At 35.5% G+C, this 24205-nt stretch overlaps 1 protein-coding gene across 6 annotated transcripts in view; it reads left to right on the plus strand.

Annotated features, from left to right (window-relative positions):
- Positions 1–24205, plus strand: part of FUT8 (fucosyltransferase 8) — a 303528-nt gene that overhangs the window by 71350 nt on the left and 207973 nt on the right. For 3 of the 6 annotated variants that reach the window (XM_032344518.1, XM_032344519.1, XM_032344516.1), the window contains exon 3: positions 22217–22349. The exons of the other annotated variants lie outside the window; for them this stretch is intronic. The gene's annotated coding sequence lies outside the window, so the exon portion shown is untranslated. The remainder of the gene's footprint in view (positions 1–22216; positions 22350–24205) is intronic. 6 annotated transcript variants of the gene reach the window in all.

The raw sequence follows: 24205 nt of genomic DNA on the forward strand, positions 1-24205 counted from the left end.
TTTTGGTAAGACATTTATTTATATTACGAAATTTATTTTGATTATTCTGTTATATCATGGACAGTCCAATAATTTTTGTTATTCTGTTTTAAAATGCCATTTTTTAAAAGATTTTATTTATTTATTTGAGAGAGAGAAAGAGAGAATGAGAGAGAGAGGGAGACCATGAGAGGGGAGAGGTCAGAGGGAGAAGCAGACTCCCAGCCGAGCAGGGAGCCCCATGTGGGACTTGATCCAGGGACTCCAGGATCATGACCTGAGCAGAAGGCATTTGCTTAACCAACTGAGCCACCCAGGCACCCCTAAAATGTCATTTTTATCTAATTTTGAGACTAGCTTGCATTTTGTAATATAATTTAATGGGAAATTTTGATATAGTAACTGGAAATTGCCCTTACAGGTAACACAGAACATTAATCTTGTTAAGTGAAGTAATGAATATAACTGTGAAAATTCCTGTTAAGGCTTTTATGATCAGTATTTTAGGAATGTGGAGCTTTCAAAACAGGCCTTTAGCTCCTAATGTGTTTTGGTTAAACATGATAATGATTTTGTCACTATAATGCTGGGCTTACAGAAGTTGCTGATTAGATGTTAGTTCTTTTAATACATAGATTTCATTTTCTAGTGCATGTTTCCCCAGATTAGATGATCATAAGAATTCCCTGAAGAGGGACACCTGAGTGGCTCACTCAGTTATGTGTCTGCCCTCTGCCTTTGGCTCAGATCATGATCCCCGGGTTCTGGGATTGAGCCCTATGTCAGAGCAGGGAGCCTGATCTCCCTGCTTCTCCCTCTCCCTCTGCCTGTACCCCTGCTTGTGCTTTCTCTCTCTCTGTCAAATAAAGAAATAAAATCTTAAAAAAAAAAAAAAAGAATTCTCTGAGGAGTTTTTATTTATTTATTTATTTTGAGGAACTTTTTTAAAGATACAGATATCCAAGGCATATATATTATAAACCATCTGTATTAATAAAATCCTTTGTATACATTCCTTAGTTTAAACTCCTTGAGATAGAATTGTTGGCTCCAAAGATTGAATTATTTTTTAGATTTTTGATTCAAAGGAAAAATTTCCTTCAGAAAGTTTGTACCAATTTATCAGCTTTTCCTCACATTTTCTCTACACTGGGTATTATTGAATTTTTAATATTTCTCAGTTGATTAAAAGATCTCTTATTTTAGCTTGTATTTCTTTACTTATGAGTGAGAGTCAGCATTTAAAAAAATTTTTCGATAGGCGTTTTTTTCTTCCCTTTTCCTCTGTCCCTCTCTCCCTCCCTCCCTCTCTCTCTCTTTCCCTCTTTCTCTCTTCTCCCCCCTTTCTTCCTTCCTTCCTCCGTCTTTCTTTTCCTTCCTTTCCCTCCCTTCGCTTTCTCTTCCCTCTCCTTTTCCTTCCCCTTTCCCTCCCCTCCCATCCCCCACTCCCTCTGCCTGGTCTCCCAGCCCCTCCCCTTCTCTCTCCTCCCCTCCCCTCCCCTCTCCTCTCTTCTACTCTCCACTCCTTTCCTTTCCTTCAAATTGCCTGTTTTTGATATCTGTTGTTTCACATACCTAAGGTTCTTCATTTTGATCATCTGTACGTTGAATGATAGGGCTAGAAGGCAATGACTAAAAACAAGAATTGGTGTTCAAAAGGGCGGTGTGATTTTGGTTATTGAGCCTGGTACAGATTTGTTAAATATTAACAAATACAGAAATGTTAAATTTATCACAGATCTGCCGTATTCTTTGTACATATTTCCATCTGTTCTCTCATAAATTATATCTTTTAGGAATGGTCCTTTTCAGTTTGACAGTGGAGGAATTGGATGTAAAATTTTCTTATGAACAAAGGAAGTATTTTCCTACTATCATTCGGAAAACCAATCATTATGTTTGGTTCTGGTTGTTACTGGAATCAGTCTGAAATAATGCCATTAATAATGCTAACACAACTATTTATTTTGATTTCTTGCCTATGTATAAACATGATAGAACAGAAATCCCTTAATTATAGGGACCTTTATAGGGATCTTTGTGTTGCTTGTGCCTCTTAGTATCTGGCCCTGTAAAAGAAAACTCATTTCCATTACTCAAAACACTTCTGAAACCAGATTTGTGGGTTTTCTACACCAAACAATTCTTTAATTTTTGGGGAATACCAACCAAATAATTAGCATAGAGCATAGACTCCAGAGGTTAAGGACCCAGTTCCACAAGACTACCCTTAATGTCAGATGTCAGTTGGGTGTAGTGAGTGCCCAGGTTATGCACACTTCTGTCTGATTTGGCTACAAATTGGCGGGATCCCATGACTTCCTCCTCAGATTTGATAATTGGCTATTATGGCTCACAGAACTCAGAAACACTTACATTTATCATCTCATTACAAAGGATATAATTAAAGATAATGAAGAACAACAAGATGAAGAGATACATAGGATGAGGTCCAGAAGGATCCTGAGCACACAGAGTAGAGTGTGCCACTCTCCTGGCACATGGATGTGTTTACCAACTTGGACAATCTGTAGGCCCCATAGTTTAGGGACATGATTAGTTAGTTATTAAGTCAATGTCTAGCCTCTGTCTTGTCCCTGGAGGATAAGGCATGGAGCTGGAAGTTACAAGCTTATGATCTGTGTTTGGTCTTTCTGGTGAACAGATTGAATATTGAATATTCAAATATTCAAATATTGAAGCTATCTGGGAACCTACCAGGAGTAGCCTCATTAGAATGAAAGATATTCTCATTAAGAAGTTCCAAAGGATTTAGGAACTCTGTGTAAGGGGTGTGTGTTCATCTGGCCACAGACAACTGCATTCAGTCTGAATGGGGGTCTCACAGAGGGAGTGGAGGTGCTGGCACGGGCAAGAGTCCTTCAGAGTGCCCTGGGGCTCCAGTTTCCATGTTCAGAGGGATTTGACAGCTTATTATCAGACTGAGGTTTCAGGGTTGCAGGAGGATTGTGACTAAGTGACTGGGACAGCACTCCACTAGAATTCCTCACCCACTTGTCCAACACTACTCACCAAGTCCCTACTGTAAACTGGTGGAGATCCTCTTTCTACTTCAGTGTCCCTTGAGTGCCCTCTACTGAAAAAGCTTAGCATAGTGCTCATGTTAAAGGAATTTTGTTACCACAAAACATATATTGAAAGATTCCTTCACAGCTGGGGTCTCTATGTATGTGTCCATAACTGATACATACGGATAATACCTAAGTTTGTTTATCCACTTACCTGTTGATGGACAATTTTGGTTCTTCCTAGTTATTAGTTTCTGTAAGTAAAGCTGCCATGAACATTAATATACAAGTTTTTGTATGGACATATATTTTCATTACTCTTAGGTAAATACATAAGTGTGGAATGACTGGATTGTATAGTAGGTGTCTGTGTAAATTTTTAGGAAATTTCCAGATTGTTTTCCAATGTGACTATATGATTTTTTTGTTCTTGCTGGCAGTTTATCTATATCTTATCAATATTTGGTATGGGTTATTCCTTTTAACTTTAGTCATTCTGTTAGGTGTATAGTACTATCTCCTTGTGTTTTAATTTCCACTTCTCTAATGACTAATGATATTGAGTATCATTTTTTGTGTTTATTTACCATTTTTATATTTTTTTTTGGTAAAATGTCTGCTCACATCTTACTTTTTTTTAAAAATTGGGTTTTCTCATTATCAAGTTTTGGATGCTTTTTTCCTTCTTTCTTTTTTTTTTTTTTTTTTGAGTTTTGAATGCTTCTTCTATATTTTTGATTCTGTACTTTGCAAAAATGTTTTCCTGGATTGTGGCTGGTCTTTTCATACTTTTAACAGTACCTTTTGAGGAGTAATAATTTTTAATTTTGATGAAAGCTCAGGCTATCAATTAATTCTTATATCCATCATGTTTTTGTATCTAAGATATTTTTAACTAATGCAAGGTTATAAGGGCTTTCTCCTAGGATAGTTTCTGGAAGTTTTATGGTTTTAGGTTTTTTTGTTTTGGAAATAGTTTTTTTTTTTTTTTTTTTTTTAAGATTTATTTATTTTAGAGAGAGCAAGAGAGAGAGCGAGCACAAGCAGGGGCAGGGGCAGAGGGAGACAAGCAGACTCCCTGCTGATCAGGAAGCCTGACAAGGGACTCAACCCCTGGACCCTGAGATCATGACCAGAGCCAAAATCAAGAGTTGGATGCTCAACCCACTGAGCCACCCAGGTGCCCCATGGTCTTAGGTTTTATGATTAGTACTATGATGCATTTTGAATTGTTTTTTTATGTAAAGTGAAAATTGGAAAAGGGTTTATTTTTTTGCATAGCGATTTGTTGTCTCTACACTTTCTGTCAAAAATCAGTTGATCATATATGTGTGAGTTTATTTCTGATTCCCTTATTTGTTCCACTGATTTGTCTGTTTCAATGCTACTGGTTGGATTACTGTGGTATTATTAAGAAGTCATGAAACCAAGTTGTGTTGCTCATCTAAGTTTGTTCTTTTTCAGTGGTATTTTGGCTGTTGTGCTGGTTATTCATTTATTGCCTCTCAGTTCCAGATTCACCCTTTATGCTTGTTCAGTGAAAATGGATCTGGCCCTTTTAGTATTTCTCTTTTGCCAGCTTTCACAGTGTTAAGCTTTGTCAATATAGAGTGCTACAGACGCATTCTAAGAGGAAAGAGTTTTGCTTCTTGCTTTTTGTGTGCTTGCTTGATAGGCTCCAGTATCACAATCAGTTTCTCTAGAATCAACCCACATGGCTTCCTTAGTGTATGGTTCTTGCCACATGTGTGACTTCACCAGCACTAAGCTTCTACAGAGCTCAGAGGATAGCAGTAACCCAGCAGCCAGAGACCCAAGGTTAGCTTCTCTTTGTACCTCTCAGTGGATTTGTAGCAGAATGGCTTCATAGGATACTTCCAGATGAATAGCTTTTCCTAGACCCCTATGAGCAGATTTCTGGCAAGTTGCACAAGGCAGATTTCCAGCAAATTCTGTTGGCATGGCACCAGAACAATTTATCTGTCATTCAGTGACCTAGGACTGTGCCTTCTCCAACACTGTCTGACCTCAGGCCTGGAATGTATAGGGAGTTGGAGGAAGCTCTTGCTTAGGCATGCCTGTCTCAGCCCTAGGAGATATTAGCTGCTCTTATATTCTTTAGTATTTTCTGTGCTTCTCACTAGTTAATTGTTCTTTTACCAGCCCCTGTTATAGTTAATGATTCTTTATACTTTTCCTTTTCAAATTTCTGTGTGGCTTCTCTTGCCTATCTAGAATGATGCAACCCCTTCTAGGTTTTTTTATATTTCCATGTGAATTTTAGAAGCGGTTTCTAAATGTCTAAAAAAAAAAAAAAGCCTACTGAGATTTTCACTGAATTTATTCATAAATCTGGGGGAATTACACTGGGATCTATAGATAAATTTGGGAAGAATTGGCCTCAATTGTATTGGGTTTTTTGATTCATGAATAAAGTATCACCTTTTATTTAGATTTTCAGGTTTTTTTTTTTTAAGATTTCATTTATTTGTTGATTTATTAGAGAGAGTGTACATGCATGGGGGGACAAGCAGAGGGGGAGCAAGAGGGAAAGAATCTTTGTTGTTGTTAAAGATTTTATTTATTTGTCAGAGAGAGAGTATGTGTACAAGCACGGGGAGTGGCAGGCAGAAGGAGAAGCAGGCTCCCTGCCCTGCAAGGAGCCCAGTGGGGAAATCTGTCCCAGGACCCTGGGATCATGACCCAAGCTGAAGGCAAATGCTTAACTGACTGAGCCACCCAGGTATCTTGAGGGAAAGAATCTTAAGCAGACTCCACGCTAATCTTGGATCCTGTTGTGAGCTTGATCTTGTGACCCTGAGCTGAAACCAATAGTTGGGACATTCAACCAACTGAGCTACCCAGTTGCCTCTAGAATTTCAGTCTCTTTTAGCAGTGTTTCATGGTTTTTTTTATACAGCTCTTTTCCAGATTATCCCTAAATGTGTTATATTTTTTATGCTCTTATAAATAGCATTCTTTTTAAATTCCACTTTCCAGTTTTTCATTGCTAATATATAAAAATGCAGTTGATTTTTATGGCTTTAACCTTGCTAAATTTATTTTTTTAGTTCTAATAGTTTTTTTGTTTGTTTGGTAGATTCCATTGGATTTTCTACATAGTCATGTCTTCTGTGAATTAAGAGAGTTTTACTCCTTTCATTCCAATTTGTGTTCCTCATTTCTTTTTCTTGCTTGACCTCATTGGTTAAACTCTCTGATATCATGTTGAAGAGAAATGGTGACAAGACATTCTAGTCTTGCTTCTAATCTTAGCAGGAGAATATCCATTCTTTCATAATTAAGTATGATGTTAATTGTAGATTTTTCATAGATACCCATTATTATTAGTTGATTAAGTTCATTTCTATTCCTAGTTTGCAGAGACTTTTCAAATCAGGAAAGGATATTAGATTTTGTCAAATGCTTTTTTGTGTGTGTCTATTGAGATGAGAGTTACTATTTATGTTTTAGCTCTAGGTAGTGCAAACATCTGTTGTTATCTATGGTTTTGTTAGTACTTTTTTCCCCCAAAAATGACCTCCTTCCCTAAAAAAAGCCAATTAATCTGCATCTATAATACCTGGGTTTTAAAAATATTTTATGTGCAATATCATCTCTAATTGGTTAAAATATAAATTACAATAATGCTAATGGAGTCTAATTATTGAGCTGTGATGTGAAAAAAAAAAAAAAACAGAAAAGTCTGAGAAGCAGCCCTAAAATAATACCTACTAAAGAAATTTTGTGAGTACAATTGTTTTAACCCTAAATTTATATTTAACATTATTGAAGGGAAACAGCTATAGGATACAGATACATAAGGGTCTTTGGTAAGTGTTTAAGAAGAAGTGAAAACAATAGATGAATTACAAGAAGAAAAACTTAAAGCATAGAGGCTTACTTAAAGATTGAAAAAAGCAAATAAGTAGACCTAACAGAACACAAGGGGCTCAGAAAGTATGCAGTTGTTTCTTATAGATAATAATTGGAGTTAAGGCAATGTAGCTGGTGACTTTGGTGAAGTGGAAAGGATTGCCCTGGGATAATTGGGTTTAAATCCTGTATTTTCCACTTGCTAACTCAGTAAGTTTCTTAAACTAAGTTTCTAATTTCTCATCCGTAGAAGGAACATAAAAATATTTATCCCAAGGGTTGTAATGAAGATTAAATAGAATCAGTTACATAAAAGTGCATAGCAGTATAGGTAGATGCTTAATAGTTTGTCTTTGTCTTTATTATTTTTTTAAATGACCAATAGAAGCATTATTTTTCTGTTGCCTATTTCCCTGGTGATTATATGTAAACACAGAAGTAGGGCCCACAGTTAGCTTGAAACCCATCGAGAAAATGAAAACTGAAGCGAATTCCTGCTGTGTTGACCTCCTAGAACTTCTCATACTTTGAAAGAAAATTAATCAGAGCACTGTAAGCACAAGATTATATTAGAAGATGTTCTGAAGGAGAGTTCTAATTTGAGGAAGGATGGCAGAATTTATAGGGTATTAGCAGGAGGGGTTAGACATAGTTCAATTAGTTTGGGGGAATAGTTGGTCAAGGATGACTCTCAGAGAATTGATTTTGTAGATTAGTAGCTGTTGGGCAGATTTTTTTCAAGAAGTTTGAGGAGAAGCAGCTGTGGGGGTCAAAGACATGAGAGAATCAGTGCAAAGTTCTCGGGCTTTTAGTGTCTGCACAGTAGGTTTTTCTATCATTGGCTCTTCCAGTCTTCTCTCCCTGCACCCCCACGACTAGTATAAGGGCCCTTTATCTTCGTCATGATTTTAGACCCTTGATTTTAGACCCTTTCTAGCTCTTGGTCTCAGAGGTAATATCTTTAAGAAACTATAAAGAACAAGGAATTAAGTATTTTGTAGAACTAGAAAGTTCCCTTAGTCTTTGCTTCCAGCCTTCTTTGTGTTGTGTTTTGGATTACATTATGTAGATGTTCTGCAGTAGAGAAAATGGTAATGTATGATAACAAAAAGCTTCACTTCAAAGTAGACAAATGGCTGGAAGGGAGATTGAAGTAGGGTTTTGCAGCAGCTATTTTAGATGATGACACAGCTTAAACTTAAATTGCAATTGATTTTTTCTTTTTATTTTGCCTTATCTTTCTGTGATGATTCTAGTAGAAGTCAAATGAAATTATTTTTGATAGCTGGGTTTGTGAACATTGGTATTTGCATCTAACCTTCCAAAGCCTACCTGTGCTTTCAGAGAGCTCCGCTTGTGACTAAATGGATCATCTCTTCCCTTGTATCTATTTAATGCATTACTGGTTTCTGGCAGCTGGTACTTAACATTGTTCATTCCTGAGTTTGGTGCTTCAGGTGATTTCTTTGCCTTTATGAAGTACTTTCTGACTATAGGTGAATCCATTCTCTTGTAAATATAATCTGTGCTTTGGAATTAAATTATCCTTGTCCTCTTTGAATACATAAGTCCTTTTATTATCTGATAAGTTTGCCTCACGCTTTGTGGCTTCCTGTGTTCCTTTTGTAATGCTTACTTAGCTTTTAATTTAAATACAAGGTTGCCTTAGTTAGCATCCAAGGAAGACTTTAACCTATTCAAACATTCAGAAAGTATGAATATTTGGCCACCATATTTAGGATTATTGTGACATTTCGTTCTAATTTTTCAGAATATAGAAGAGGAGGCAAATTTATTATTTTTTTTCCTAATCAAGCTTACCATAGGCCTGTACTTTTCAAAATAGCTTGAGTGGGAAAAAATATGTGAAGAATGGTATATCTGCTATTTCTACATGGATGTACTTACCATAACTGTAAAAAATATATTTGAGTTACTGTGAACCTCTCAAGGTAAATGTGTCAGATATAATCAATATTTTAGTATTGTCATGTATAGTTAAGCACTTTCCCGTAAATTTTGAGAAAGTCATGTATTTTTGTTTGCAAAATATCAAAATATTTCCATAATGTGGCTTTCTTTTTTTGATAGAGGAAGTTAAAGATAAGATTTATCTACAACTAAATAATAAGTCACCGGTGAGAATCTTTTTTACCTCGTATTACTGCGCTTCTTGTATCTCATTCTTCTCCATTTGTAACATTTGGTGATATGATACCAATGTCACTATCTTAGCTTTCTTTAATTTTCTGAGAAGTCTCGTTTATAGCCTTTATATCTTTTCATCTTAGGAACTCTGGAAGTCTTCATCCTTTATTTCTTCTAAAGAAAGTAGCTTCATTTGCTCTTTAGAAAAAATATTTTATCTATTTATTTGAGAGAGAGAGATAGAGAGAGAGAGTACAAGCAGGAGGGGCACTGGGAGAAGCAAACTCCCTGCCAAGCAGGGAGCCCAGTATGGGGCTCTGTCCCAGGACCCTGAGATCATGACCTGAGCCTAAGGCAGACACTTAAAGACTAAGCCACCCAAGTGCCCCGAATCTGCACTCCTTTACCAAGCTCTCCCTATTTCCCACACCACCCAGTCCCAGACACTTTTCTACCCTCTGTTAATATGAGTTGGATTTTTTTTTTTTTTTTTTTTTTGGTAGATTCTATGTGTAAGTGATAGCATACAGTATTTTCTCTGTCTGGCTTATTTCACTTGGTATAATACTCTTAAGATTTATTCCTATTGTTAGAATGCAGAATTTCTTTTTCTCATGGCTGAATAATATTGCATATATACACATATATGTATTATACATAAACAAACACATACATACACATACATATATACATATACACCCGACATAATATATCTATTCATCTGTGGATGGATACTTAGGTTGTTTCCATATCTCAGCTATTGTGAATAATATTGCAGTGAACCTGGGAGTGTCCTGATCTTGTTTCTATTCTCTTAGGGTGTATACTGAGAAGAGGGATGTCTAGATCATTTGGGTAATTCTGTTTTTGATTTTTTGAGGAAAGCTCCATACGTTCTCCAAAGTATGCTGAATCAGTTTACATTGCTACAGCAGTGAACAAGGGTTCCCTTTTGTTCATACCCTCACCAACACTTGTTAATTACATTTCTTTTTCTGTGATAGCCATTCTAACAGGTGTGAGGTTATATCTCATAGTTTTGATTTGCAAAACTGTATATTTGGTGATATCTAGTAATGCTGAGCCACCTTTTCACATACCTAATAGCCATTTATAGATCTTCTATGGAAAAATGTAAGTTTTTAAATCAGATTTGTTTATCAATTGATCAATTGCTATTCAGATAGTATGAGTTCTTTGTATATTTTGGGTATTAAGCCCTTATCAAGTATATGGTTTGAAAACATTTTGTTTCATTCTGTAGGTTTTCTCTTCATTTTGTTGATGATATCCCTTGGTGTACAGAAGCTTTTTTTTTTTTTTCTTTCTTTCTTTAAAATGGAGGTATTATTGGAGGTATTATTGAAGCACAGTGGGGCAGAAAGAGCTGCTACTGTTCTCGGCTGCACAAAAGCTTTTTAGTTTGATATTGTCCCATTTGTTTTGTGTTTTCATCACCTTTACTTTTTGTGTTTTGAAATTGAAAAAAAATCATTGAAGATTGATGTCAAAGAGCTTAACCCCTTATGTTGACTTCTAGAAGTTTTATCATTTCAGGTCATTTTGAGTTGATTTTTGTCTGTGTTGTAAGATAGGGGCCCAGTTTCATTCTTTTGATTGTGGTTGTCCAGTTTTCCCAGCACCGTTTCTTAAAGAGACTATCCTTTTCCCATTGTATATTCTTGGCTTGAAAAATATTAATTGGCCATATAATGAGAGTTTATTAACCATATATGCATGAGTTTATTTCTGAGCTCTCCGTTTTGTTTCATTGATTTGTATATCTGTTGTAATGCCAGTGTTGTTTACTCTAGCTTTGTAGTGTACTTTAAAATTAGGAAGTGTGAGGCCTCTAGCTTTGGTCTCTCTCAAGATTCCTATGGCTATTTGGGGGCTTTTGTGGTTGATTACAAATTTTAGGATTATTGGTTTTAGTTCTGAGAAAATTGGAATTTTGAAAGAGATTACATTGAATTTGTACATTGTCTTAGGGTATTTGGACATTTTAACAATATTCTTCTAATCTGTGAGCACAGATTTATTTGTGATTTCCATTTATTTGTGTCTTTTTCAGTTTCTTTCATCAGTGTTTTATAGTTTTCATGCACAAATCTTTTACTTTGTTAAATTTATTCGTAAGTATTTTTTTTTTATGTAGTTGCGAATGGGGTTTTCTTAATTATTCTTTCTGCTAGTTTGTTGTTAGTATATATAAATGCCACTTGTTTATAACAACTTGTTGTTAGTATATATAAACATAACTGATATTGTATATTGATTTTGTATCATGCATCTTTGCTGAATTCGTTGATTGGTTCTAACAGCTTTTTGGTGGAGTCTTAGTATTTTCTGTATATAATATGTCATCTGCAAATAGTAAGTTTTACTAACTCCTTTCCAATGTGGAATTCTTTTTTCTTTTTTCTTGCCTAATGCCTCTGGCTAGGATTTCCAGTACTGTGTGAAATGAAAGTGGCGAGAGTGAGCATCCTTGTCTTGTTCCTGATCTTAGAGGGAAAACTTTTCAGCTTTTTACTGTTGAGGATGACATTAGTTGTGGGCTTGTCATATGTGACCTTTATTATGTTGAGGTTTTTGTTGAGAATTCTTAATCATGAAAGAATGTTGAATTTCATTAAATGTTTTCTTCATCTTTAGAAATGATAATTTGATTTTTGGGGGGTAAGGTGGGGTGGAAAGGGGTAGAGGGAGAGAGAGAATCTTAAGCAGTCTCCATGCCTAGTATAAGAGCTTGGTGTGGGCTTGATCTCACAACCCTGAGATCATAACCTGAGCCAAAATCAAGAGTTGGATGTTTAACTGAGCATCCAAGTATACTCCTATATGATTTTTATTCTTCATTTTATGTGTGGTATTACATTTACTGATTTGCCTATATTGAACCATCTTTGCATCCCAGGGATAAAACCCTCTTGATCATGGTATGTGATCCTTTTAATATGTTGTTGAATTCTGTTTACTAATATTTTGTTGAATATTTTTGCATTCATATTCATCATGGATATTGTCCAGTAGGTTTCCTTTTTGTAGTGTCCTTGTTTGGTTTTGATTATAAGGGTAATGCTGGCTTCATAAAATGAATTTGGAATTGTTCCCTTCTCTTCACGTTTTTGGAAGAGTTTGGAAAGGATTGATAATAATTCTTTATTAAATGTTTGGTAGAATTACCAGTGAAGCCATCTGGTCCTGACTTTTTTGTAGGAAGGTTTTTGATTACTGATTAAATCGTCTTACTAGTAATTGGTCTGTTCTCATTTTCTGTTTCTTCATGATTCATCTTTGTAGGTTGGTATATTTCTAGGAATTTGTCCCTTTCTTAGGTTGTCCAATTTGTTGTATGTAATTATATAGTCCCTTGTGATCCTTTATATATGTGTGATACCATTTGTAATGTCTCCTCATTCATTTATAATTTTATCTAAGTTCTTTCACATTTTTCTTGGTTAGTCTAGCTAAATGTTGTCTATTTTATCTTTAAAAAAACCAGTTCTTAGTTTCATTATTTTTTCTATTGTCTTTTCAATTTCTGTTTCATTTATTTCCACTCTGATCTGTGGTCTTTCTTTCTTTCTTTCTTTTTAACTGAATTTGGGTTTAGTTTGTTATTTTCTAGTTCTTTAAAAAAATTTTTTTTTTCCTTGAGTAAATTTAGGCTGTTTATTTGAACTTTTTCTTTTTTTCTTAATGTGGGTAGTAATTGCTATGAACTTACTTCTTGGAAGTGCTTTTGCTGTAGCCCTTAAGCTTTTATATTGTGTATTTCCATATTAATTTGCCCATAGATTTTTAGAATTTCTTCTTTGACCCATTTGTCATCATTAGTAGCATGTTGTTTAATCTTCATATATCTGTGTATTTTTCAGGTTACTTCTTATAATTGATTTCTAGTTTGGTACTATAGAAAAGATGCTTGATATGATTTCATTTTTCTTAAATTTATTAAGACTTGTTTTGTGGCCTAACATGATGTATTCTGGAGAATGTTCCATTGGTAATTAAGTATTTTGTTGCTTTTGGTAGTGGAATGTTATGTAAATTTCTCTTGAAGCCATATGGTCAAATGTGTAGTTTAAGTTAAGTGTTTCCATATTGATTATTTTTTTTAAGATTTTATTTATTTATTTGACAGAGAACACAAGTAGGCAGAGAGGCAGGCAGAGAGAGAGGTGGAAGCAGGCTCCCTGCTGAGCAGAGAGCCTAATGTGGGGCTCAATCCCAGAACCCTGGGATCTAGACCTGAGCCAAAGGCAGAGGCTTTAACCCACTGAGCCACCCAGGCACCCCACCATATTGATATTTTTTTCTAGATGAACAATCCATTGTTGAAAGTGGGGTATTGAAGTTTCTATAATTATTGTGTTGCTGTCTGTTTCTCTCTTAAGATCTATTATTATTTGCTTTTTAATTTTAGGTACTTCTGTGTTGGGTAGATAAATATTTAAAAATATTACAACTACTTGTTGGATTGATGCCTTTATCCTTATGTAGTGACCTTCTTTGTCTCTTCTTGTGATCTTTTGCTTTGAATGCTATTTTGTCTGATATAAATATAACTGGTCTTGCTCCCTTTTGGTTTCCATTTGTCTAAAATGTCTTTTTCCATTCCTTTACTTTTAATCTGTATGTACCCTTAAGATATATAAGAGAACTTAGTCCACTTACATTTAAAGTAATTATTGATAGATATGGATTTATTATTGTCATTTTGTTAATTGTTTTCTGGCTGTATTGTAATTCCTTTGTTCCTTCTTTTATCTCTTTTTTATTATTTGGTGATTTTCTATAGTGGTATGCTTAACTTTCTTAATCTTTTGTGTATGTGTTGTAGTTTTTACTTTGTGGTTACCATGAGGCTTATATAAAAGATTTTATACTTGTAATAGTTGGTAGCAGTTTATGTCAAATGCATACTACTAACGCTCTCTATTTTTACTCTACTCCCATACAATTTGTTTTCGATGTCATTATTTACATCATTTTGCCTTGTGTATCCATTAACAAATTATGTATCCAATTATGTATCCATAACAAATTGTTATTTTTACTAGTTTTTTCTTTGTGCCTTCATACTAGATTCACAAGTAATTTACCCACCTTCATTACAAATTATAGTACTATGTATTTACTTTTGCCAGGGAGATTTTTTCTTTAGTTTGTCTTGTTGTTACTAATAAGCATTCTTTAGTTTGCAGCTTGAAGAAGACATCTTAACATTTATTATAAATCTGGTGTAGTATCAGTGAACTCCTTAAGCTTTTACTTTCCTGGAAGACTCTCCTACAACTGTGAAGGACAGCTTTGCTGGGGAGAATATTTTGGGCTGGTACTTTCTTCTTTCATGACTTTCATTCTACTTCTTTCTCACCTGCAAAAATTTTTCAGATTTTGCTAAAAAATTTCCTGATTATCTTATGGTGATCCCCTATAATGTAAAATAAAATTTTCTTTTTCTACTTTTAAGATTCTGTCCTGGTCTTTAACTTTTAACTATTATAATGAGTCTTGGTTTAAATTTATCTTGTTTGAAATTTTGTAGGTTGTTTCTTTTCCTGTGGTAAGTGTTATTCAAATAGGCTTTCAGTTCCTTTCTCTCTTTCTTTGCCTTCTGGGACCACATAATACATTTATTGGTATATTTTATGGTGTCCCATAATTCTCTGAAGCTACATTCACTCTTTTTCATTCTTCTTACTCATTACTTCTCTAACTGGGTGAATTCCACTATCCTGTCTTCAAGTTTGGTGATTCTTTCTTCCACTGATCTAATCGGCTGTTAAATCCCTCTGTTGAATTTTTCAGTTCGCTTATTTAATTATTCAGCTCTTTGTTTTGTTTGGTACTTTCCTGTATTTTTAATCTCTTTTTTGAAATTCTCATTTAATTCATACATTGTTCTCTTGATCTTGGTGAACATCTTTATGATCATTATTTTTTACTCTTGATCAGGTAAATCACTTATTTCCCTTTTATTAAGATCTGTTTCAGGAGTTTTGTCTTGTTCATTTGTTTGTAACATAATTTCTGTTTCTTCATTTTCCTTAACTTTCAGTGTTGGCTTCTGTGAGTTAGATAAAACAGTCATATTTCCCAGTCTTGATGGAATGGTCTCATGTAGATGAAGAATCTTATCATTCAGCCTGGCCCTAGCTCTTGGCTGTCTCTCAAACCTTTTGTGATTGTCCAAACTGCCTTCTTCATGGCTCTCAGTAGCTAAGAGTATGCCAAGATCTTTGTGTCCCCAAGTGGAGGATCAATCATCGTCATGTATGCAGGCTGAGTGAAAGCTAGACCCTCAGGTAGCAGCTTTTAAAGTATGCAGGTAGACGTGTTTTAGAGAAAGATTGGGATCTGGATGTTTTTGTCTCCACTGTTCTAAACCCTGGGAGTTAACCAGTTAAGAACTGTTTCTTTGTTTGCTACTGTTTTGCGGGACATATGAATGCAATCCCTGCAGGCTGCCAGAACCAAGAAATCAAGGAGTGCATCCCCTGTGTGACAGCCATAGGACTGATAGTACAGGATGTGTGCATAAGCTCTTCTAGGAAGCTCTTTGTGATTTGTAGTGATATACTGGGAGAATGCAGAGATGGTATCTGCTGGCTTCTCAGGTTTCATGGAAGGTTGACATCTGTCTGTACATGAATGCTAAATTAGAAGCCTCATGTTCTGGCAGCAGCTTTTAAAGTATGTAACTGGTCTCTTATTGGGAATGACTGGGAGATGGGTCTTTCTGTCTGCTCCTTGTGCATTGAGCCCGAGGGAGTCAGCCCCCATAGAATTATTTGTTTGCTGCAATCCTGTTGAGTCTGCTAATGCAAGCTCTGGCCACCAGAGTTAGGCCATCAAGGGGTATGTCCTTTGGGTAGCAGCTGCAAAAGCCAAGCACTGGATGAGTACACAAATTACTTTCAGGAAGATACCAGTGAGTGAGAGGTGGGCAGAGAAGGAATGCAAAGATGGTGCTCACTGACCTTTCTGGTTTCTGGAGAAGACCTGTCCCTACATGTGTGTTAAATGAGAGACCTGGCCCTCAGCCTGCACCTTTTAAGATATTCAAATAGAGGGGCACCTGGCTGGCTCAGTGGGTTAAAGCCTCTGCCTTCGGCTCAGGTCATGTTCTCAGGGTCCTGGGATCAAGCCCCACCTCGGGCTCTCTGCTCGGTGGAGAGCCTGCTTCCCTTCCTGCCTCTCTGCCTACTTGTGATCTCTCTCTCTCTCTGTCAAATAAATAAATAAAATATTTTAAAAAAAGATATTCAAATAGACATATTTCAGGAAAGAATGGTAGGTGGGCATTGTTGTCTGTTGTCTCTGTGCTGAGGTTGGGGGCATAGCCACAATGAGTCTGTGGAGCCCACCAAGAACTATTTCTTTGTTTGCTATGGTTTTCTGGATCTTGTGGACACAAGCCCCATTGGCTTTCAGAGCTAGATGTTTTGGTCTGTCCCTGAATTGGTGGAAGTCTTAAAAGTGACACTAGATGTTGTGTTGAAACCCTTTAGTCTTTCCTTTCCTTATTTTATTATTTTTTTTAAGATTTTATGTATTTGAGAGAGAGCATACACAAGTGGGCCCACCAGCAGGGGAGGGAAAGGAGGGGGAGAGGAAAAGAATCTCAGCACAGAACCCCAAGTGGGGCTCCATCTCATGACCCTGAGATCATGACCTGAGCCAAAACCAAGAGTTGGATGCTCAACCAGCTGAGCCACGCAGGCACCCCAGAAAATCTCTACTCTTCAGGGAGAAGTTGGCAGTTGTGAATTCTCTCCCAGTAGTATGTTGCTGTGCTGGGAGTGGGGGTTATGGAAAGAGTCTGGTCTCATAACTGGTCTCATAGTTACACAAAATAGGTGGCATGGGGAAGGAGAAAAAAAAAATTAGAGTTTCTGCAAAATTACCAAAGGAAAGAAGTGCTATATACTTTCTAATGATTACTTTTTAATGTTAAAAAAATTAAAAATTCCAAAACCCAAGGAAACTGAGAAAGCTTCTTGGACTTATATAACAATTTTTATCTATTAGTTGCAGAGCCAAAACAATAAGAAATTAATTTTATATAAAAAATAGCTTTTAACTATGAAGTCCTTCTGTCATTCTTCAGTTCGTTAAACTTACTTTTGGTTGTTATTATTTTTAAAAAAATGTAATTAGGCAGTTCCAAGAAAGCTTCGGAACAGCTGTAATTACAGCTGCAGATTTAGTCAAAATAGGGGTTTTTAAAGGCTCCACTCCCCTTTCGCATCTCTTTTCCTCACCCTAAGTAACCCAAATTTAGTTGTAAAAGTTTTGGTGCACTCAGGATTCCTGAAACTGAAGTGCCATATGTTTAACTGCATGCAGATGTGATGATTATACGTGACTCTTCGTTAAGATTTTCCGAAACCTTTTTAGTTTTACTACTCTATGCACAGTTAAATGATTTTTATCAGCTTGTTTCTGTATTTAATTTTACAGATATACGTGTATTCCAAACATAGTTTATTAATTTTTATCAAGGTTCAGGCATCTGCTAAAACTACTTAGAGGGATAATAGTCTTTAAATTTAAATTTGAGCTAAATGATGCTACTATTATTACAAGCTGACTGGGAATCTGTTACACCTTACGTCTATGTTTTTCTTCAAATTTTACTTCAAATATTTTTAAAAAATATTCCTTCAAATTTTACTCTATAATAAGTTAACTTTAACCTTGTCTAAAAACAAATTTGGTAAATCTTTAATTGGAGAAAGTTCTGTTATGATAAATCAGAAGTTAAATATACATCCTTGTTAGTACTCCCCTCACTCTTCCTTCCTTAGCTTTATGATCTAGGGATGTGGATGTCATTCTGAGGTCTGGTTTGCTGTTAGTCAGGGATTGGCCATAAGGGTTATGAAAAATATGGCTGAGCGAGGTTTGGGGCCAAACTCTCTGTCTCAGTTAATTGCCATCTCCTTTGCAGATGTTAGTTATGCTGAATATCATTCATGGACTACAGTAATTTAACTTGGATTCTAACTGTAATTTGGCAGTGTTATATTCTCAGAATTTGTTTAAAAATTGTAATTATTTGTGGTTGAATCACACAGAGGGAAATTCAAGAAGTCTTCTGCCAAAGTTAACAATTTAACACTTTCAGGCAGGTGAGCAAATGAAACATACCTGTATGTGTATACCACCATGTTCAAAGGGATAAGGTTACAAAGATATATGGCTCTTACCTTCAAGTACAGTGGGTAGAAAAGATACAAATATGTGCATTAGTTTAAGAAATCAACTTCTAGGGATGCCTGGGTGGCTCAGTCAGTTAAACATCTGCCTTCAGCTCAGGTCATGATCCCAGGGTCCTGGAATTGAGCCCTGCGTCAGGTTCCTTGCTCAGCAGTGAGTCTGTTTCTCTCTCTCCCGCTGCCCCTCTGTCTGCTTATGCTCTTTCCCTCTCTTCTCTCTCTCAAATAAATAAAGAAAACCTTAAAAAAAAGAAATCAACTTTTAGAGGGTAAATAAACTTGTATTTAAATCTCTAAACTAGGAGCTCTTTAGATCATAAAGAAATTCCAAAACTCTAGACCAGCTTTCTTCTACATGAGGAAACAGATTCAAAGAAGTGGAGTGAATTAAGTCATCGATTTAGAAGTAAATAGGACATTTATTGGACATTCTAAATATGAACTCAAGAGTGACAAGGTAGCAAGTTAACTTTGCTCTTAGAATCTTGGATGTCAGCTAATGTCGATTGATTGCTCATTGTAGGTACTTTTAGCGAGAAACTGCTAGTTCTTTCCTCACAGGAGTCTAAGTGGGAGTATCAGCAGAATGTGGACTTATATAGTAGGTTATTTTTAGAGAGATAAAATTGAACAAAAGCCATTTCAGAGAATACTGCTGAATTCAAATGAATAGTTAAATACATTCATTAAGACAGAATAAAGAACTGTATTTATAAAATTACATAACTTAAAACATAGATTGGCTTGAGATTGAGTATAATTTTGATGATGAAGATACAACTAATTATGTAAAAATAAAGGAAGAAACTTAACGGAAAGAAACTATTAGGAAGGAAAATAAAACTGAAGCTTTAAAAAGATAGGAAAAATGAAATGCAAAGAGTAATTTAATTTTATTTAGGGACTGGCTACCTATTTATCTCATTACCAGAACTTGATGTTGTCATTGTCTCTTCTTTCATCTTCTTGCTTTCCCTACTGGTGCTCTCTGAAAAAGGCTCTAGTGTGGTGTGGTGTGTGATACAGGTCAATGCAGTTCTGGGTTTGTCTTGGATTTAAGGTTTGTGTATTTAAGACATACAAAATGAATAATTTTGAATTACTTTAACTTCTGAGCTTCAGTTAAGGTACTTCATGAAAAATGAGATTAGGTCTTGGATATGACTATAAGATTGTTAGAATAATCAAATGAAGTCACATGAAATGTTTTAAAAACTGAAGACTTCATGAGGTATATAATATATTTTTTATAATTATAGATTCAACCCAGCTTGACAAATACTTGAGTATCCAATATATCAGAGCCAGGGTTGTAGACTTTTGAATTCAGGAAGATAGAGTCCTGTGTAATTTGGGGAAGAAACAAAATATATAGTATGTATATAATATATGTATAATATATAATGCAAATGTCTATAATGTATGACAGAATATGAAAAGGGTAATAAGAGGTTCAGCTGAACCAGATTGTGGCTTAAGTTAAAGAACTGTCCCCCCAAAATCTGCTCGAAGTCCGTGAGACTTGGTATGCCACAAGTGACAAAGTGAGTATTTTGACCTTTTCTTACATATCTTCTGCTTTTTGAACCTTTAAGTAAGAGTGGACAGATTTTTAACTTGCATTGTAATGTGGTGAAATTCTAAACTTGGGCTCTTCTACTGGTTGCAGATGGGCGCTTACTGATTTTTTAGGTGTCCAGACATGAATCAGTAGCTGAGTCAAAGTGCCACAAAGAATGTATAATTTTAGATTTGGTGAGTATTGTCAGTGGGATAGGTTCTAGATTTTAATATCTGGGTTGGATCCCTTGAAAAGGACATAGGTGATTAAAGGGATGCTTGAGGAACATCTGTCCAGCCCCCTTGAAGATAACTTTTACAGAGTCCCAGAATTAGCCTGTTTCTCATAGTGAGGAATCTGTTTGTTATGTGGTGAAGTATACTTTCTTACGGGCTCTTGTGTTTGGAATTCTTTGTTTTTGTCAGACCAAGTGACCTGCTCCATCTGCTGTCTATATTTTTTACATTTTATTAGATATGCTAAAAGCTTGAATAAGGAGAGAACCTGTTGACAGGGCAACCAGAAATAGAAGAGGAGAATGATAGGTTCAGGATGCAAGTCAAAAAAGGAAATAATGATAATAGCTAATATTTACGAACATTGAAGTTCCAGGCCCTGTTCTAAATGCTTTTCTTTTATTATCTTACAACAACATATGGTATTGATATTTTAATAGTAAATATGAGTTAAATGAAATATTAATTTAATGTTAAATGGTAATAATATTTATCCCTGTTGCAGACAAGGCAGCTGAGCTATAGGGCTTTGCACAACGAGAGACAGGGTTCATGCTAGGGTTGTTCGGTTCTATATATCGAATTCTAACACCACCACATACTACTTGTTAGAGATAATCTGGAGGCTCTTTTGGGAAAAATTCTCAGCCTCCTCTTCTCTAAGTACAGTATTCATTAGAGATAAAAGATGAATATATTAAAGCCAGTAACTTGGTTGGTAAAGGTGGGGTAGAGGAGGTGAAATATAGAATTTATCCAATGTTTCAAGACTGAATGAAGGTATCAGAAAGGAAGGAACCTGAATATGCATATAATCTACTTTGCAAATCAGGCAGGAAGGTAATTTTGGTTAGGCTATTGTAATGAGGAGATTTTATGATGCTACATAGTCATGAAAGATTGACATAGAAGTAGTTTCATAAGAGCTTATGATTGATCACTAGTTTATAGACCAGCATCATCCAGTAGAAATATAATGTGAACCATGCATGTACTTTTAAATTTTCTGCTAGCCATATTAAATAAGGTAAAAAGAAACTGGTGAAAGTAGTTTTAATAATATATTTCATTAAACCTAATATATTAAAAATACTACCTGAACTGCTAATTAATATAAAAAAAATCAATGAAATCTTTTGTATTCTTCCTACTAAGTATGAAATCAGTGTATATTTTACACTTACAGAGTTTCTCACTTCAAATTAACCATATTTCACATGCTGACCGTATTTGGCTACTGACTACCTTACCTGACAGTGCATTTATGTACCATTTAAAGATAAAGGATTGGTTTGTCTTGTTATGTTCTTAAAACATTTCTGATTAAATTACAGATAGATGATTTATTCTCCCTGTGTGTATATAGCACACAAAGAGTAGAGGTTATGATCTGGGGCCAAAAAGGCGTCACTCACTATTCAGTTGCATCTAGAGAATTTGCTCAGGAGGGGAATATATTTTTAATATTTAGTAAGAAGGGATCAGGAGAGATTTACCAAACGTGTCTGCCTTCAGCTCATGTCATGATCCTGGGGTTCTGGGATCGAGGCCCACATTGGGCTCCCTACTTGGTGGGAAGCCTGCTTCTCCCTCTCACACTTCTCCTACTTGTGTTGCCTCTCTCACTCTGTCTTTCTCTGTCACATAAATAAAATCTTAAAAACAAAAACAAAAACCCATGATGTTTGTTAGTCAGCAACTTTGTGCCTCTGCCTGGGAACCTTCACAACCTCACTAATTTGCTTTTTGTGGGATTTAATGTTTAAGGTTATGTCCCTCAAACAGGGATTTCTAAATCTGCCTTTTCCTACCAAAAAAAAAAAAAAAAAAAAAAAAAGATGTACCTAATTAAACAGATCACTTCAAAATGACAAATGTTTCATAATTGGGGCTTTTGGGTGTTTTGGTCCATTAAGGGTCTATCTTTGCCTTAGGTCATGATCCCAGATTCCTGGAATCAAGTCCCACATCACAGGGGCTCACTTCTTCCTATCCTCCCCCTTGTGCTCTCTTTCACTGTCTCTGCTCTCTCTCTCAAATAAATAAATAAAATGTTAAAAAGAAATGAATCTTTCTAATTGTAGAAGTATAATATGCATTCTTTGTAAAAATTTAGATAGTAGAGATACCTACTTTTATGTGTTTAATCAACAGATCTCCAGCAGAAGGAAGTGTTACCACTTTGGCTTCTTTCTGTAGTACTGGGTTCCTTGAGCTCTGTAGCATTCCAGTGAATCAGAACCTCTTTGGTTTGTATGGGAGAGGTATTCTCTCCTTAAAGGAGAGGGTGAGCAAATGGGAGATAGGTGTTCTCCCTGGCCGAGTTATATTTGTATATTGTTCTGTATTATGTACCATTTTATATTTAGCTAAGAGCTAAATTTTAATGCAGTTCATTAAAAATCTGTCTAGAGAGTTATCTATAAATTATAATGTTTGTAAAATGAAATAGCCTCCACGAGACTTACATTAACTTCTTGAGAGTTATCAGGTTAAAATAAAATAAAATTAAAATAAAAAAATAAAATAAAATTTGCTCTTTGCAATTTTAACAGAATAAAATGTGCTTTTATCATTAGTAATTTTCATTTTCTGAATTTCTAGTTTTGGTGGTATGTGTATGTTACCAGTATATACCTATCTTTTTTTTGCATGACTAATTGTGTTTTGTTATGAATGTCGTTCAAGTGGGGAAGGTTTGTGGAAACCAGTGCCTAAAATGCTTACCATTTTAGAGATAGCTGGTTGGAACAGGCAAGCTAGAAATGTACTTGGGAGGAGAAAATGATGGCCATTTGGGAGGCACAGAGATGAGGGGAAAACAGATGCTTTGAGACGAGGTCCAGAATGTTTTAAAAAGTAAATGATTCATACAAAAAACTTAATCATTAGGAACATAAGCAGATTTTATAAAATTTGAGTAGAAAGCATCCTGAAGGAGAACTTTGAATTGCATATTTATTCTGTTCATATTTTGTGATGGGTGAAATATAGACGTCTCCTTATTGTTTTGAATTCATCGCCTTGTAGCTTCATATACTTTTAACTAAGGATTACAGCCCTTTGATGTGGGAAGTCAAGAGACTTTGAGTTTGTAATGTTTTTGAGTTAAACAGCTTGATGACTTAGACTGGATTTCATTTACCTTTTTATTCATATTGTCTGCTGGACAATATGACTGTATGACTGTTAACAGTCATACTGGCCCTTATCATGGAGTTATTGCTAATTCATAATTTTAAAATGCTGTGAAAATATTAAATACTCTTTAAATATTAAGTATTATATTTATTAGAACATTATTTAATATGAAGTAGTTCACTCATTAACCCGTACTTAATTTTGGTTATTATAATTACCTATTGTTAACCACCCATCATAGTATATGCCTGTCTTTCAGTTCTTAGTCATATAAGAACATTTGTGAGACATGCTTAGGTTATGGTTGACCTGGGGATGATTCAGAAAATTTCTTATAAAGTGTAGTTATGACTATAGAATGATTTTGTGCTTACTGTTGTTGTCCTGCTATTTCTGGAAGTTAGCCTAGGTTAAAGTAAAGAGTTCAGGTTTTGGAGTCGTAGGTATCACCTTGAATCCTTTCTCTGCTCCCTAACTATCTCTGGGCAAATTATTTGCCCAGACAATTTATTAAACCTTAGTTCCTACAACTTGGAAATGTCTTAGAGTCATTATGATGACCCCCACAAAGTTGACTCTTCCTAGGGATAATAGCAGCTTACTGTTTCCTCCTTTTAAAAATTTATTTATTTATTTTTTAATAAGATATTTTACTTTATTCATCTGAGAAAGAAAGTGCAAGCGAGTGAGAGCACAAGCAGGAAGGAGGGTCAGGGGAGAGGGAGAAGCAGACTCCCCACTGAGCAGGGATTCCCAACACTGGGCTTGTGCTTCCAGGACACTGGGTTCATGACCTGAGCTGAAGGCAGACACTTAACCCACTGAGCCACCCAGGTGCCCCTCTGTGCCCCCTCTTCTTCTTCTTCTTTTTTTTTTTTTTTGTTATTTAATAAAGACTTTTTTTAGAGCAGTTTTATGTTCACAGCAAAATCATATCCCCTGCCCCTGCACAAGCATAGACTCCTCCATTATCGACATTCCCCACCAGAGTGGTGCATTGTT

This window comes from Mustela erminea, chromosome 5 (assembly GCF_009829155.1).
Source record: "Mustela erminea isolate mMusErm1 chromosome 5, mMusErm1.Pri, whole genome shotgun sequence".
NCBI lineage: Eukaryota > Metazoa > Chordata > Mammalia > Carnivora > Mustelidae > Mustela > Mustela erminea.